This window comes from Pristiophorus japonicus, chromosome 14 (assembly GCF_044704955.1).
Source record: "Pristiophorus japonicus isolate sPriJap1 chromosome 14, sPriJap1.hap1, whole genome shotgun sequence".
Taxonomy (NCBI): Eukaryota; Metazoa; Chordata; class Chondrichthyes; family Pristiophoridae; genus Pristiophorus; species Pristiophorus japonicus.
In genome coordinates, this window is record NC_091990.1 from 49,472,374 (window position 1) to 49,489,105 (window position 16,732).

Consider the following 16,732-nt stretch of genomic DNA (forward strand, 5'->3'; position numbering starts at 1 on the left):
GTGGTAGCTTGTGCACCGCTTCATCGTAGGAGACCTTTACCGTAGCACTGCCGATTACAGGAATCAGTTCTTTTGTATAAGTTCTTACTTTCGTGCGAATTGGAGTTAAGACTGGCCTTGAGGCCTTGCTGCACCACAATTTTTCAAAAGTCTTTTTGCTCATGGTGGACTGGCTCGCACTCGTGTCCAGCTCCATTGACACCGGGTGTCCATTTAGTTCAACAATCAGCATTATTGGGGGACACTTTGTGGTAAATGTGTGCACACCATGTACCTCTGCTCTTCGGTCTGAGGCTCTGGTTCGTCGTGATCCGCCGTGGATCTGTCCTCCTCTGCAACATGGTGGTTTGCAGGATTAACAGGATTTGCAACTCGCCTGCACATACATTGGAGGTGTCCCATTGTTCCACAGCCCTTGCAAACGTACCCTTTGAAGCGGCATTAATGGAAACGCTGATCACTCCTGCAACGCCAACAAGGTGTTAATGGTCTTGCATTCATCACTCTTGATGGTGGACTCTGAGACATCTGCGGACATGCAGCTGCAGGCATGTATGACCTGCCCTGTTTGTTGCAATTTGAAAACAACATCACTTTGTTCACAGTACTTGTAGCAGCACATCGTGTGCTGAGAGATTTGCTTGGTATTGTCACTGGTGGCAATGAACGCCTGGGCTATCACTATAATCTTACCCAAGGTTGGGGTCTCTACAGTCCAACGTTTGTGAAGTATTGTTTTGTGGCCAATGCCAAGTACGAAGAAGTCTCGGAGCATATGCTCCAAATGTCCTTCAAATTTGCAATGTCCTGCAAGGCGTCTTAGCTCGGCGACATAACTCGCCACTTCCTGGCCTTCAGACCTTTTGTAGGTGTAGAACCGGTACCTCGCCATCAGAACGCTTTCCTTCGGGTTCAAATGCTCCCGGACCAGTGTGCACAATTCATCGTACAATTTCTCTGTGGGTTTCACTGGAGCAAGCAGATTTTTCATGAGGCCATACTTTGGTGCCCCGCAGACGGTGAGGAGAATCGCCCTTCGTTTGGCAGCATTCGCTTCTCCATCCAGCTCGTTGGCTACGAGGTATTGGTCGAGTCGCTCCACAAAGGTTTCCCAATCACTTCCCTCTGAGAATTTCTCCAGGATGCCCACTGTTGTCTGCATCTTTGGGTTCGCTATCTGTATCTCGTCACCAGTTGTTATGTATGACGAAAGAGTCAGACTGAAAACTGTGAGCTCAAAGTGAAGTGTGACCTCGGTATTTTATTGCAGGACTCCAGAGTGCCTCTCCAACCTGTGGGGCCTCCTTAAATATCTGTGCTCCCAAGGGATTATGGAATCCTTTGGGGCTCCAGGGGATGAGCCCTCTTGTGGCTGTACAGAGTATATACAAGTTTATATATATAATACAATGAATGTCTCAGGATGGATTTAAATAAAAACTGAAAAAAATCATCAAATTAATTGCCATCTGCTCACTTGCCTTATAACTATGGACCGTTCTACCGCATCTATACTCGATAGCATTTTGTGGAGTGCAATGCTAACTTGTCAACAGACAGCTTTCCGTGATACAGAGATTTTCCCAAGCTATCAGAGCCTTTGGCCTTATTTCTACAGCAGGTAGTTTTCCAAGATGCCATGGTGGTTGAGGTTAGTCAGTCAGTAACTCATCATTTTTGCAACCAACTAAGCTTTAAGCGAATGCCTCTCCCATTCAACTGAAATTATTATTCCAAACAAATGTGGATGGAACCTTGTTGATACTTTGCTTTATTTACAATAGGTTACTATTTGCCGTGCAGACAAGATTAACCTATTGCAAGGCATAACTGAATTTGCTTTTAAAATGGCTGGGGTAATTTTCCTAGGTCTGTACCCAGGCCCATTGGGTCGATTGGGTGCTGTGGAAATCGGAAAGTGGGGAAGGTCACACCACACAATGAGAACCACAACCTGCATTTATATAGCATCTTTAGGGTAGAAAAACTGCCCAAGGTGTTTCACAGTGGTGTATTTCAACAGAAAAAGTTCACAGTTAGCGGAGGCCCAGTGTATTGGCGGCACATTTCCATATCTGATAATGAGGGTCACAGGTGGAGGCAGAGTAAGGTTCTCCACTAGGCACTTTTGGCTGATGATACTTGCAAACACTTCAGCTTTGTCTTTTGCACTAAAATGGTGAATTTCATCATGGTTAAGGATGTAGATGTTTGTAATGTATTTGCTTCATGGGTTCTTTGCTTAAGAATTCATAGCAACACATTGCTATTAAGAATTAGTTGGTTTATTAGCAAAGGTTTAACAATCATACTACACATTACCAGTTGATCGACCACTTGCTTCATCGTGGATCCCTTGAACCCAACTGGCTGGGGTTTTATTGAGTTTTGTGAACATCACGTTACTGGCTAAGCCACTCCCAACTCAACAGCTCTACAAACCTGTGAGCATCTTCACAGTTGCATACATTAGAATGTTCATCTTCTCCTCTCATTAGTTGCCAGATTGTCCATTACCACTTGCGACTGGATTTGGTAGAACTACAGAGACTTGCCCTGATCCGATGGTTGCGCGACCACTTATCTCATGTCTTTAATCTGCTGCTTTTGCTGTTTACAGGTAACCCTGTGTTGTAGCTTTACTTGATAGCTGCCTCATTCTCAGGCATGCCGAGTTCTGCTGCTGACAAGCCCTTCTACAATCCCACTAAATTTGGCCAGTGTCTCAAGGTGCTTCACAAAGAAATTGGAAAAATGGACACCCAGCCAAGATGGAAAGATTAAGGTGGGTGAGCTAAAGCCTGGTCAAAGAGGTGGGATTTAAGGAAAATTTAAAGGAGGAGAGGGAAGTGGATGAGCTTAGGAAGGATATGCCAGAGAATAAGACCTCGGTGGCTGAAAGCACAGCCACCAATGGTGAGCAAAAGGAGAGGGAAAAGTACATGGCCAGAGTCAGAGGAATAGAGGTATAAGGTACGAGGTATGAGGCAGAACAATAGGAAATAATAGGAAATAATTACATGTATTAGAAGTACAAAGCCAGTTAGTAGGTTTTACTCTGTTACCTCAGCTTTAAGAAGGCCTGATACAGATTAAAGGTAATGCACAAAAACAAGTGCTTCCTTGCCCGCAGCATGGAAGAACTCTAACTGATAACAATTTTATGAAGTTAGTGAGGGATTCATAATTTACTGGTCATGATTTTCAATGTTATAGAAGTCAAGATGTTAAAGTGCAACTCCATCAAACAGCATAATAAGCATGAAGCAATTACGTGTTTGATGATCAATAACTTGCTTTATTCAGTTATTGATCAAATTATAATGGCTACATACTGTGGATCCAGGCTGTCTTCAGTCTATATTTAAGCTGTATGTGGTGTAATAGGAATCCATGTGCGGTGTAAGGGGTGGGTGGTCTCTATGAGGGGGTCAGGTTCCCTTCTGACCAACTTGAGCGGTTCGATCGTTCCCACTCCCTTGGGTTCTAGACTCTGGATTTATTTGGGGGATGTGACAAAGTGCAAAGAACACTGGTTTGATGCAAAAGAACTTTGATTTTATTACAGTCAAGGAAAATTACAAACTTATAATTACTCTAATAAGAAAAGGTACAATGTCAAAACTTATTCAAACTTATTAAAGAACAATACCTTACACACTCAGAGGGGGTTACAATAGCTTAGAATGACTCTAATAGAGAGCAACACATTACATTCAAAGGGGGTGACAGTAGAATTACACCTCCCACCTCCAAATACCTAATTCTAGCTAGGTTGGACTCCAGGGCAGACTATGCTTACCAATCCTTTTGACAGTTAGCGGTAGATCGCGGTTTCGGGGTTCACTGGATGTGGTAGGGTCTGCTTGCCGTAACCCGAATGTCAGAGAAGAATTCTTGCTGCGCAATCTTCAGTTGGGTTGAGTCCGCTGATGCGGTAAGGCGCATTTTGGATCTATGGGGTAAGTACCCAGTTTGCTTCATTAGAAATAGGTTTCTACAGTCTTTTAGGTAATGTTGTTAGATCAGGATTAGATTGTAGAGTGGAAACTTTTCGATTCTTCGTTTTTTCCCGTTGGAATTTTGGTTCGAGTTTGGTCGATCGCGGTGGTTTTCCATTGATACCACGTTGGATGTGGTCGGCGGCTGCCACGATGGTGATGTTCTTCCTTCTTTCAGGACTTCAGGACTTCGAGGCTGGAGAAGTTAGTTTACAACTGTCGCGTTGGTTTCTCTCCTTGTCTTGATGACACAAGCGTGGTCTCGGTTGTATAGCCAAGTATGTCATATCCTCTGTTGAAACAGGGGGCCAGTTATACAGTTTGAGTGGTTCTAATCTTGCCGCCAAATCTGTTCAGAATTCTTTGTTTAAATTTGGCAGCTGGACTCTTCTTTGTAACATTTTGGCGGGCTCATTAAAAGTTGATATGTTTTGGGTGGGTTGATATTCGAAAACTGTTTCCTGATGGAAGTATTAGTTTGGTAATTGCAATGTCCTTTTTGTGCTTATTTTTTCGCATACAGGCTAGATTGAGCCTCTTTGTAATGTGGATGCTGAAATGGTTTTTCCAAATCCATGTTGATGGGTAGCTATCTCTAGGCGATTTTGTAATGTTAATGTCTCTTGTGGAGAAGGATTCTCGAATACCCATTTCTCCAGACAGGTTACTTTAGTCCTTACATCCAGATAATTCCAATAATCAAGTTGTCTCCTGTTCGTTCTTTAGGCCCGCACACAGCCTTGAATTTGTCTTGTAAAATTTCAAAATTCTATTAAAGTTCGCAGTTTCTTCCATAAGTACTTTAGGGTTCCAAACTTTCTGGTAGATAGTTCCAAATTAAATTACCTTTCAAATGAGCCCAAACACGGCGGGGGGTTCTTGTGAATTTTGCACCTCCTTCACTACACGTGCACAGCCAGAAAATATAATTCTGTGGATTGTTGCAGAGTTTAGCACGGATGGTAATCTTGCTGCAGTGCTCCCCGATGAAGCACATATTCATGTATCCATTAGAGAGTTGACATTCCAATTATAGACCAATTTTACTGGGCTGATGCAAAGAATCTCCAACTTTGTAGCAATTGACATTGAATAGTAAAATTCAAGTGCAACATTACCTGAAATGTTCAGGAGCTGTCTCACAACATTTGGGGGTAGAAATTTCCCTCCGCCCGAAATGGGGAGCTCCCTCTGTTTTTCTCCAGCGCCGTCCATGCAGTGGGGATACCATCGATATTCGGCATTTTGAAGTTTTTTTGGCTCGGGGCAGAAGTACACTGCAGCAGGTCTGCCGCGCCGACCAGTCATCGGCGTGACGCAACATCTTACCCCTTCAGTTAAAGGGGAGGGCCGCTGCAAAATCTGCAGCCACTTCAGTGGCAAACACTGGGTCATCGGGTCGGTGGCCTGGCACCTAAGAGGGGGTGCCAGGCTGCCTGTGGGCGGCCCGGCCGAACCCGGGGGCATAATTGCCGGGCCAACCTAACAGTCGGCCGACAAAAGAACACAACATGGCGGCCATGGCAGTGCGTCCTCCCCTTTAAGGGCGGCTGGGCTGCCACTCCACAGAGAGTGTACTGACACCAAAAGCTGTCGGCGACACCGATTGGCGGTGGGGCCGCTTGTGCGGGGCAATACCGGGAAAGGGACCATGTCCCGAGGGGCAATTTCGCGAGGGGTACCCCTTCGGTTGGTAAGGGGTCGGTGTGTGCATGCCGCGGTGGGAAAACAGGCTCCAAAACTCTCGAATGGCAATTTACAAAATGGCGGCCCCTCCGCGGCGAGTCAGTGGCCATTCCGCGCTGCCCCGTGGCTGCCCCTTTCAGGCGGCCAGTTGCCTTATCGGGAGGGGCAATATCAGCCCCTTGGTCTTAACCCCAAGGCAGTATGACTGCAGTCGTGTGAATCCAAATTATAAAACATTCTGGATGGCACATTGGTCTGCAAAAGGAACTTTCCTGTGAATATTGTGCTCATGAAGGTGATAAATGGTAACACTTAGAAATAGAATATTTCTCGTTTCAGGCACGTACCATCAGCACCAAACCTTTCATTACATCTGGCAACAACATTTTAATGCTCCATACCTCTATTCATAAAGCCCAGGATCCCATAAGTCTTTTTAACTCCTTAACTGCTATGGGGTATGGTAGCATAATGGTTATGTTATTGGATTACTAATCCAGAGACTGGACTAATGAGCCTGAGAGTAAGTTCAAATTCCTACCATGGAAGCTAGTTTAAATAAAATCTGGAGTAAAAAGCTTGTACATGTATTGATGACCATGAAACTACCAGATTGTTGTAAAAACCCTCAGGTTCACTCATGTCCTTTCCAGAAAGAAATCTGCTGTCCTTACCTGGTCTGGCCTATATGTGACTCCAGACCCACAGCAATGTGGTTGACTCCTAACTGCACCCTGAAATGGCCTAGCAAGTCACTCAGTTATATTCAAGAAGGCAGCTCACCATGACCTTCTCGAGGGCAATTAAGGATGGGCAATAAATGCTGGCCTTGCTGGTAACCTCCACCTCTCATGATTGAATTTTTAAAAAATCGCAAACCTGCCCTGCCACCTTCAATGGTTTGTGCACAAAAACTCTTAGGACTCTCTGTTCATGCACCCCCTTTAGGATTGTACCCTTTAGTTTATATTTCCTCTCCTCATTCTTTCTACCAAAATGTATCACTTTGCACTTTTCTGCGTTAACTTTCATCTGCCACGTGTCCGCCCATTCCACCAGCCAGTCTTTGTCCTCTTGAAGCCTATCACTATCCTCCTCACTGTTTACTATACTTCCAAGTTTTGCGTCATCTGCAAATTTTGAAATTGTGCCCTGTATACCCGCATCCAAGTCATTAATATATAGCGGGGTGGAATTTCGGTCGCGTCTCTGTTGCGGCGTTAATCCAGGCGGAGCGGTAAATTTTGCACCGGCAAATGGTTTCCGTCTGCCACCGCAAAATTCATCAGCTGGGCCCTGAGTGTGGAGCGGAGTGCTAAGGGAGGCTTTGCGCACCTCTTTTAGGGTGCTAGGCCGGCTGAGCAAGTGAAAATCTGAGCTAAACAAGCGCCCTTGGAGCGACCTCAGGGAAGTCTCGGGGGGGAAATAATCTGAAAGAAACACCAAAAACATTCCCAACAAATAACTCATGCCACCACAACATAAATCACAAAAAAAAACAATCACATTTACCTGAGGTCAACATTACTTCACTTACTGTGGCCACGACAGTTTGGAACGCCAGCTTCCACAGACATTCCCACCAAGGCGTACTGCGGGGCACTACAGGTTGGGCATGATCCAAATATCGAGCCAGAGTCGCAACCAGTGGCGTTGCACACAAGCTCGCCACTTCCGAGCGGTACTGCTCTGCGCCGGCGCAAACCCGGCACTGAATGTCCCGGCGGGGCGCTGGGAACTAGTCGCCCGCCCGGAAGTGCTTACCGCTGTCATTGCTGCCCCTCCAGGTGCTAACAGGGGTAGCAGAAGACCGAAAACCCAGACCAATCTTACATAATAAACATGATTTGTCATTTTATATATAAAATATTATAACATATATCTGGCACAAAAAAGACATCTCGGGGCAAAATGACTCCTGCAAATTGAACATGGTAGATTTCTGGGTTTAGAATCCTAGATGTAGCAATGATCGCATTTCTAATAAATTTTAGAGATTACTAAATTCCTGGCTCCCCAATAATTCTAATTCATGCTTAATGTAAAGGCTAACTTCCATGGGCAAGTCTACATTTCCTATAAACAACAACTTGGCCTTCTTCAGAAAATAACTGAAACAGCTTGTCACTGGATGAACAGTGAACGTTTTATGCTGAAACATGCATATTATATTTTTCTGATGTTTTAAATTAGCAGGAAACACCACACCGAAAAGCTATTTAGCTCAACCTAAAAATGACAAATCATGTTTATTAAGTAAGATTATACAGAAACAGAAGCATGTCAGCAGATTAGATAGTTTTACTTAACTTTAAACCATCTGTTCCAAAACAATAAAACTTCCAAAACGTTAGCAGTTCTCTTCAATAATGTTTGATCATGAAATATGATCGTGATGAAAAACTTTACGGAGAAATAAACCTCACAGAACTTCAATAAGCCCCCATATGGTGTAAAATAGGAAAATTAAAGAGCTTGAGACATTCGCTTGGATGTATGTCTCACTTTACTTTAATGCTCAAGCTAGCATAATGGAAGATCTTCTGAAATTGTCCTCCTTAGTATTATAAACTATTGCATTGCTTTTTTGCAGTGACAAATGTAAAATACTTTAACAAACAAAGCCTGGTTAAACAAGATTTGATTTAATTTGATTCAGGCTGATCCACATGTAGTTTCTCCTAAAAAATGCTCTTAAATTATTGTTCACTGGAGTCTCAAATGAGACAATGCTTTTTATCCATAACACACACACACACTAAAGCAGAGATATAAATTATTTTAACTTATTGCAATCATGGGCTTAGCTGCAAATTCACATAAAATTAGAAATTGTTATAACATGAAACCAGATAGATATAATTCTATGACAAAGATGACACCCAAAAACAGCATTGTACAGGCTATTTTTGCATGACAGCTTTCTACAGCAATGATTATTCTATTGCATTACCTATACCAAGATGTGGAAATAATGTTTTTTTAATTATTGAGAAACATGTTTGAAGGACCAAAGTCCATATTTCTGCACGTTGAAAGATAAAATAATGTAAGAAGTTATAAGTAGGTGGTGCTAAACCAGGATTTTAAATGGCTGTAAATTAGATAGGGAAGTCTGATGCCTATTTGTTTATCGACAAAGATGTAGGAAACAAGAACACTAAATCCCACACAATATCTACCATATGGCAAGCTATTAAGAACATAAGAACATAAGAAATAGGAGCAGGAGTAGGCCTGCTCTGCCATTTAATACGATCATGGCTGATCTGATCATGGACTCAGGTCCACTTCCCTGCCCGCTCCCCATAACCCCTTATTCTCTTGTCTGTCTATTTCTGTCTTAAATTTATTCAATGTCCCAGCTTCCACAGCTCCCTGAGGCAGTGAATTCCACAGATCCACAACCCTTTGAGAGAAGAAATTTCTCCTCATCTCAGTTTTAAATGGGCGGCCCCTTATTCTAAGATCATGTCCTCTAGTTCTACTCTCCCCCATCAGTGGAAACATCCTCTCTGCATCCACCTCGTCATACCGCCTCATAATCTTATAAGTTTCAATAAGATCACCTCTCATTCTTCTGAATTCCAATGAGTAGAGGCCAAACCTACTCAACCTTTTCTCATAAGTCAACCCCCTCATCTCTGGAATCAACCTAGTGAACCTTCTCTGAACTGCCTCCAAAGCAAGTATATCCTTTCGTAAATATGGAAACCAAAACTGCACGCAATATTGCAGGTGTGGCCTCACCAATGCCCTGTACAATTGTAGCAAGACTTCCCTGCTTTTATACTCCATCCCCTTTGCAATAAAGGCCAAGATTCCATTGGCCTTCCTAATCATTTGTTGTACCTGCATACTAACCTTTTGTGTTTCATGCACAAGTACCCCCAGGGCCCGCTGTACTGCAGCACTTTGCAATCTTTCTCCATTTAAATAATAACATGCTCTTTGATTTTTTTCTGCCAAAGTACATGACTTCACACTTTCCAACATTATACTCCATCTACCAAATTTTTGCCTACTCACTTAGCCTGTCTATGTCCTTTTGCAGATTTTTTGTGTCCTCTTCACACATTGCTTTTCCTCCCATCTTTATATCGTCAGCAAACTTGGCTACGTTACACTCGTCCCTTCCTCCAAGTCGTTAATATAGATTGTAAATAATTGGGGTCCCAGCACTGATCCCTGTGACACCCCACTAATTACTGTTTGCCAACCAGAGAATGAACCATTTATCCCGACTCTCTGTTTTTGTTCATTAGCCAATCCTCTATCCATGCTAATATATTACCCCCAACCCCGTGAACTTTTATCTTGTGCAGTAACCTTTTATGTGGCACCTTGTCAAATGCCTTCTGGAAGTCCAAATACACCACATCCACTGGTTCCCCTTTATCCACCCTGTTCATTACATCCTCAAAGAATTCCAGCAAATTTGTCAAGCATGACTTCCCCTTCACAAATCCATGCTGACTCTGCCTGACCGAATTTTGCTTTTCCTTATGTCCTGCTACTGCTTCTTTAACAATGGACTCCAACATCTTTCCAACCACAGATGTTAGGCTAACTGGTGTATAGTTTCCTGCTTTAGGTAGATTTTAACTCCAGGCACGGAATGGGCGACAGTAGGCAAAATGCTCACCCATTCCTGCCAGCAGGAAGCCGTTTTAAGGGCTGGGCCTTGGTAGCATACTGCCTGCGAGCTGCATTCCCTGAAGGGGAGTCCCATTGAAGCTTGCCAGCTCAGGGGCATGATCACAGGGAGGGAAGAGCCTGGGGTGGCAGTGATCCATGTTATTCTTGTGTGGAGCCCAGAGCAGCACTCCTGCTGGTTCCGGCCCCACAAAAGTAGCAATTGTGATTTCTTGAGACAAAGCTTCACAAGCACACACACTTACAAGATGGCTCCTTGTCGAAGTGTGTGACCACATGCTTTATTATTATTACATCAGTAGTTATTACATCAGTAGTCCACTAGAGGGAGTAGTCCACCGGTCTACAACAGCTATCTACTTATATTTTTGGAGCCAGTTCTTCTTCACTGCCCAGTTGTCCCTTTAAAGTGCATTGGATCCCTCATATGACCGCAATTATCACAGAGCAATGAGTCTCCTGCCTGATTCAGGTGGGTGCTGATGAGCAGAAGACTTGGGCTTTCATATAGGATTCCTCAGTTCAAAATGTCCGACATTGGCTTTTATTACAAAAGGATTTGAGTATAAGAGTAAAAACATCTTACTGCAATTATATAGGGCACTGGTGAGGCCGCACCCGGGGTATTGTGTACAGTTTTGGTCTCCTTGCCTAAGGAAGGATATACTTGCCATTGAGGGAGTACAACACATGTTCACCAGATTGATTCCTGGAATGGGGGGATTGTCCTATGAGGGGAGATTGAGTAGACTAGGCCTATATTCTCTAGAGTTTAGAAGAATGAGAGGTGATCTCATTGAAACATACAAAATGCTTACAGGACTTGACAGGGTAGATGCAGGGAGGATATTTCCTCTGGCTGAGGCATCTAGAACCCGGGGGTCACAGTCTCAGAATAAGGGGTTGACCATTTAGGACTGAGATGAGGAGAAACTTCTTCACTCAGAAGGTGGCGAATCTTTGGAATTCTCTACCCCAGAGAGCTGTGGAGGCTCAGTCTTTGAGTATATTCAAGACAGAGATTGCTGGATTTTTAGATATTTAGGAAATCAAGGGATATGGGATAGTGCAGGGAAGTGTTGAGGTAGAAGATCAGCCATGATCTCATTGAATAACAGAGCAGGTTCACGGGACCGAATGGCCTACACCTGCTCCTCATTCTTATGTACATAACTTTGTCTTAAAAGTTATTGAGCAGGTGAGGTCTGTCCACAATACAACCAACTGAAGTACAACTAAGTTTATATTCCAGAGACATAGAAGACCGAGTTAGTCACGCAATTGCATTAGTAACACTGCTTTATTTAACTACATCTGTAATAATGGGTCTGAATTTGCTGGAGCAGGGCATCGCATTCTGTGCCTGGTTAGTTAGGCAGTTTCCTGCACACTTCAGCTCAAAAATGTTTTGACTACAAAGTTGCTGGAGGTGTGACCTGGTAACACTGCAATGAGGACAGCAGGGCCCCTGGGACTTTGGTGAATGATGGGACCAATAGTGTATCTCATTAACCAATGAGGTTTAAGGATTGAGAATTAAACAAAGGAAGGACTGAGAAGGAGGGTGAATTCTAGTGGGTGAATGTAAAATCAGGTACAGAAAGAGAAATAAAGAGAGGGAAAGAAAGACTGGATTAAGAGAGAGTAGGGAAAAGACAGGAAGGAAATGTAAGGAAAAAAATGTAAAATGTTAAAATTTCACATTTTTAAAATCTCCATAAACAATTCACTACTTGAAGGAATGAGACTCCACATTCCTTTTAGGGTTAGGGTTAGGGTTCACTTTCTGGGCCAGTGAGGTTGACTGGCAGTCATTAACAATTATTACATTGTTAAAAGGGTATTTATGCGGTTAATTACAAGTCTTAATTTTCCATGTTGATTTTAATGGGCAATTAAATTGCAAATGCAGCAACTTCATGAAAATCACAGGGAATTAAGTATGAGAGGCCGTTCTTGTGAAGCTAACAATGGTGCAGTGTGAATCGTCCAGCCACAGATGGTGATTCACAATTCATTGGGTATCTCTTCCTCCACACAAGTTGCTGGCTGATTGCACATTAATAATAATGTGTGTCATTCAAAATGCCAATTTTCTTCCAGCAACCTTTGGGCCAATACGTTTGCTACCATCACAAGTTTCATTATTGGTGATTTCAATGAACACAAGAACATAAGAAATAGGAGCAGGAGTAGGCCATTTAGCCCCTCGAGCATGCTCCGCCATTTAATGAGATCATGGCTGATCTTCGACCTCACTCCAATTTCCCTCCCATATCCCTTGAACATTATGGCTAGAAGCGCATCATTTTTCACCCTTATTTCCCCCAGCATCCGAGGAAGCATCGCATCCAGACTGGTTGGCTTCTCTACTTTGAGCGCTGCCAAACTTTTAAGTAATTCCTCTATGTATTTTTATCCTATCGAATTTTGCTATTACTTCACTGTGATATTGGCAGTATCCTGTTCTCTTGGAAAAACAGTTGTAAAGTATTTATTTAGTACCTGAGCTATGTCCTCTGCCTGCACAAGAAGATTTCCTTTTTGTTCCCTAATTGGCTCCACTCTTCCTTTGACTAACCTTTTAATATTTCTACGTTAAATGTTAATCTATTCTCATACACTTTTTTGCTCCTCTTATTTCCTTTTTTAGTTATCTGTACTTTCTGTATTCAGCTTGGTTCTCTACTGTATTATGAGCCTGGCAATTATCAGTAGTCTCCTTTTCCTGTTTCATTTTAATCTCTATGGGCTAGAATTTCCAATGGCTTACCGCCCGGCAAATGTAACGCCCCTATTTAAAAAAGGAGGCAGTCAAAAAGCAGGAAACTATAGACCAGTTAGCCTAAAATCTGTTGTTGGGAAAATGTTGGAGTCCATTATTAAAGAAGCAGTAGCAGGACATTTGGAAAAGCAAAATTCGGTCAGGCAGAGTCAGCATGGATTTATGAAAGGGAAGTCATGTTTGACAAATTTGCTGGAATTCTTTGAGGATGTAACGAACAGGATGGATAAAGGGGAACCAGTGGATGTGGTGTATTTGGACTTCTCGAAGGCATTTGACAAGGTGCCACATAAAAGGTTACTGCACAAGATAAAAGTTCACGGGGTTGAGGGTAATATATTAGCAGGAATAGAGGATTGGCTAACGACAGAAAACAGAGAGTTGGGATAAATGGTTCATTCTCTGGTTGGCAAACAGTAATTAGTGGGGTGTCACAGGGATCAGTGCTAGAACCTCAACTACTTACAATCTATATTAATGACTTGGAAGAAGGGACTAAGTGTAACATAGCCAAGTTTGCTGACGATACAAAGATGGGAGGAAAAGCAACGTGTGAGGAGGACACAAAAAATCTGCAAAAGAACATAGACAGGTTAAGTGAGTGGGCAAACATTTGGCAGATGGAGTATAATGTTGGAAAGTGTGAGGTCATGCACTTTGGAAGAAAAAAATCAAAGAGCAAGTTATTATTTAAATGGGGAAAGATTGCAAAGTGCCACAATACAGCGGGACCTGGGGGTACTTGTGCATAAAACTCAAAAGGATAGTATGAAGGTACAGCAAGTGATCAGGAAGGCCAATGGAATCTTGGCCTTTATTGCAAAGGGGCTGGAGTATAAAAGCATGGAAGTCTTGCTTCAGCTATACAGGGTATTGGTGAGGCCACACCTGGAATACTATGTACAGTTTTGGTTTCCATATTTACGAAAGGATATACTTGCTTTGGAGGTAGTTCAGAGAAGGTTCACTAGGTTGATTCCAGGGATGAGGGGGTTGACTTATGAGGAAAGGTTGAGTAGGTTGGGGCTCTATTCATTGGAATTCAGAAGAATGGACTCAATTTTCCCCAACCCCTTTTTTCGGTGCACTCACCCAAGATGTGGCAACTTTGTGCGCTGGAAACGGCGGCGAAAAAATCTGCCCCCATCCTGGCCGCTCTGCCGAGTGTCCCTGGTCCTGACGTGGCGTATATTGTGGAGTGGGTGATGGAACTACAGCTCTGCGCTGAAAACAGTGCCGGCAGCTGTCCGCATACGGAGTGGAGTCTGCGCGCATGCTCCTCGTCTTCCCAGCGCGTCCTGCAGGCTGTGAGCAGGACCCGATGCTCACCGCCCCTATCCCTGGTCGAATGGTCTCCTGCACAGGCCGGGGTAGGCCCGCTGTGGATCTCTCTTTTCCCCCCCCCCACCCCTTTCACTGATGCCGCATTCAGCCTCTCCCTCCCTCCCTCCCCCGTTCAGAGATGCCGCGTTGAGCCTAGCCTCCCAGTGTGCGTCTTGCCGCCCCTATCCCAGGCCGAATGGCCTCCCGCTCAGGCCGGCCGCTGCCAAGTTTAGTTGAAGGTAGGATTTACTTCAGTTCTTTATTTGTTAATTGAATTATTTACTTCAGATCTTTATTTTTTATTGAGTGCTTATTAGGTTTTGTGCTATGTCTTGGCGCTTTAGGTGCAGGTCTTCACCGCTTCCTTCTATTTTTTATTTGTTTAGTGCTTCGTAAGTCTTGGTGCAGGTCCTCTCAGCTTCCTTGTATTTTTTATTTGTTATTGAAAGCTTATTTCTGTGCTTTGTTTACTGCTTTGTAAGTGTTGGTGCTTTAAATGTACTAACCTGCGCCGATTACTTAACTGCCCGCAAGGTTTTTCAGAGCTGGCCACATACGCTGGCCTAAGTGGATTTGGAGTAAGTTTTAGCTGGCCAAAATGGCATAAATGGCCAAAACTGGCATAAGTGCCTGGGAACGCACCCTTTTGAAAAGAAAACTCAATTAAAAAAAATCATACCTAACTGAGTTACTCTGGAGCAAGTTTATTGGTGAAAGTGGCATTTTTTAACTTACGCCAGAAAAACCAACTTACTCCAAAAAAATTGGAGCAAGTATTGGCCAAAATTGAGCCCAATGAGAGGTGATCTTATCGAAACATATAAGATTATGATGGGGCTTGACAAGGTGGATGCAGAGAGGATGTTTCCACTGATGGGGTTGAATAGAACAAGAGGGCATGATCTTAGAATAAGGGGCCTCCCATTTAAAACATGAGGAGAAATTTCTTTTCTCAGAGGGTTGTAAATCTGTGGAATTTGCTGCCTCAGAGAGCTGTGGAAGTTGGGACATTGAATAAATTTAAGACAGAAATAGACAGTTTCTTAAACGATAAGGGAATAAGGGGTTATGGGGAGCGGGCAGGGAAGTGGAGCTGAGTCCATGATCAGATCAGCCATGATCTTATTGAATGGTGGAGCAGGCTCGAGGGGCCGTATGGCCTACTCCTGTTCCTATTTCTTATGTTCTTATGTTTCTGGGCGGTATTGGCCATTGTGTGCGATAAGCAGGTAAGTGAGAAATTCCTTACCTGAGTTACGCCGATGGTTCGAGATACCGCTGGGGAGCAGACCGCCGGCATGCACCGTCCTCAGATCACCCTGGTGCCATATTTGGCTGAGCGGCGACCTGTAGGTAAGTATGAAAAAATAACGCCCATGAGCTTCAACGGAGCTGTGTGGTCGGTGAGTAACATAGAAACATAGAAAATAGTTGCAGGAGTAGGACATTCGGCCTTCGAGCCTGCACCACCATTCAATATGATCATGGCTGATCATGCAACTTCAGGACCCCACTCCTGCTTTCTCTCCATACCCCTTGATCCCTTTAGCCGTAAGGGCAACATCTAACTTCCTTTTGAATATATCCAACAAACTGGACTCAATAAATTTCTGTGGTAGAGAATTCACAAATCTCTGGGTGAAAAAGTTTCTCCTCATCTTGGTCCTATATGGCTTACCCCTTATCCTTAGACTGTGATCCCTGGTTCTGGACTTCCCCAACATCGGGAACATTCTTCTTGCATCTAACCTATCCAATCCCATCAGAAATTTTATATGCTTCTATCAGATCCCCTCTCATTCTTCTAAATTCCAGTGAATATAAGCCTAGTCGATCCAGTCTTTCTTCATATGTCAGTCCTGCCATCCCGGGAATCAGTCTGGTGAACCTTCACTGCACTCCCTCAATAGCAAGAATGTCTTTCCTCAGATATGGAGACCAAAACTGTACACAATACTCAAGGTGTGGTCTCACCAAGGCCCTGTACAACTGCAGCAAGACCTCTGCTCCTACACTCAAAACCTCTCGCTATGAAGGGCAACATGCCATTTGCTTTCTTAACTGCCTGCTGTACCTGCATGCCTACTTTCAATGACTGATGTACCATGACACCCAGGTCTCGTTGCACCTCCTCTTTTAATAATCTGTCACCATTCTGTCACCATTCTCTGCAAGAAAATGTTAGTAATTGTTTTTTTTACTTATTAATTTAAAAATCTGTTGTGGTGATTTAGTTTAAAAGGGTCTTGAGAATGTTTTTATGATTTTTTTATGTGATGTT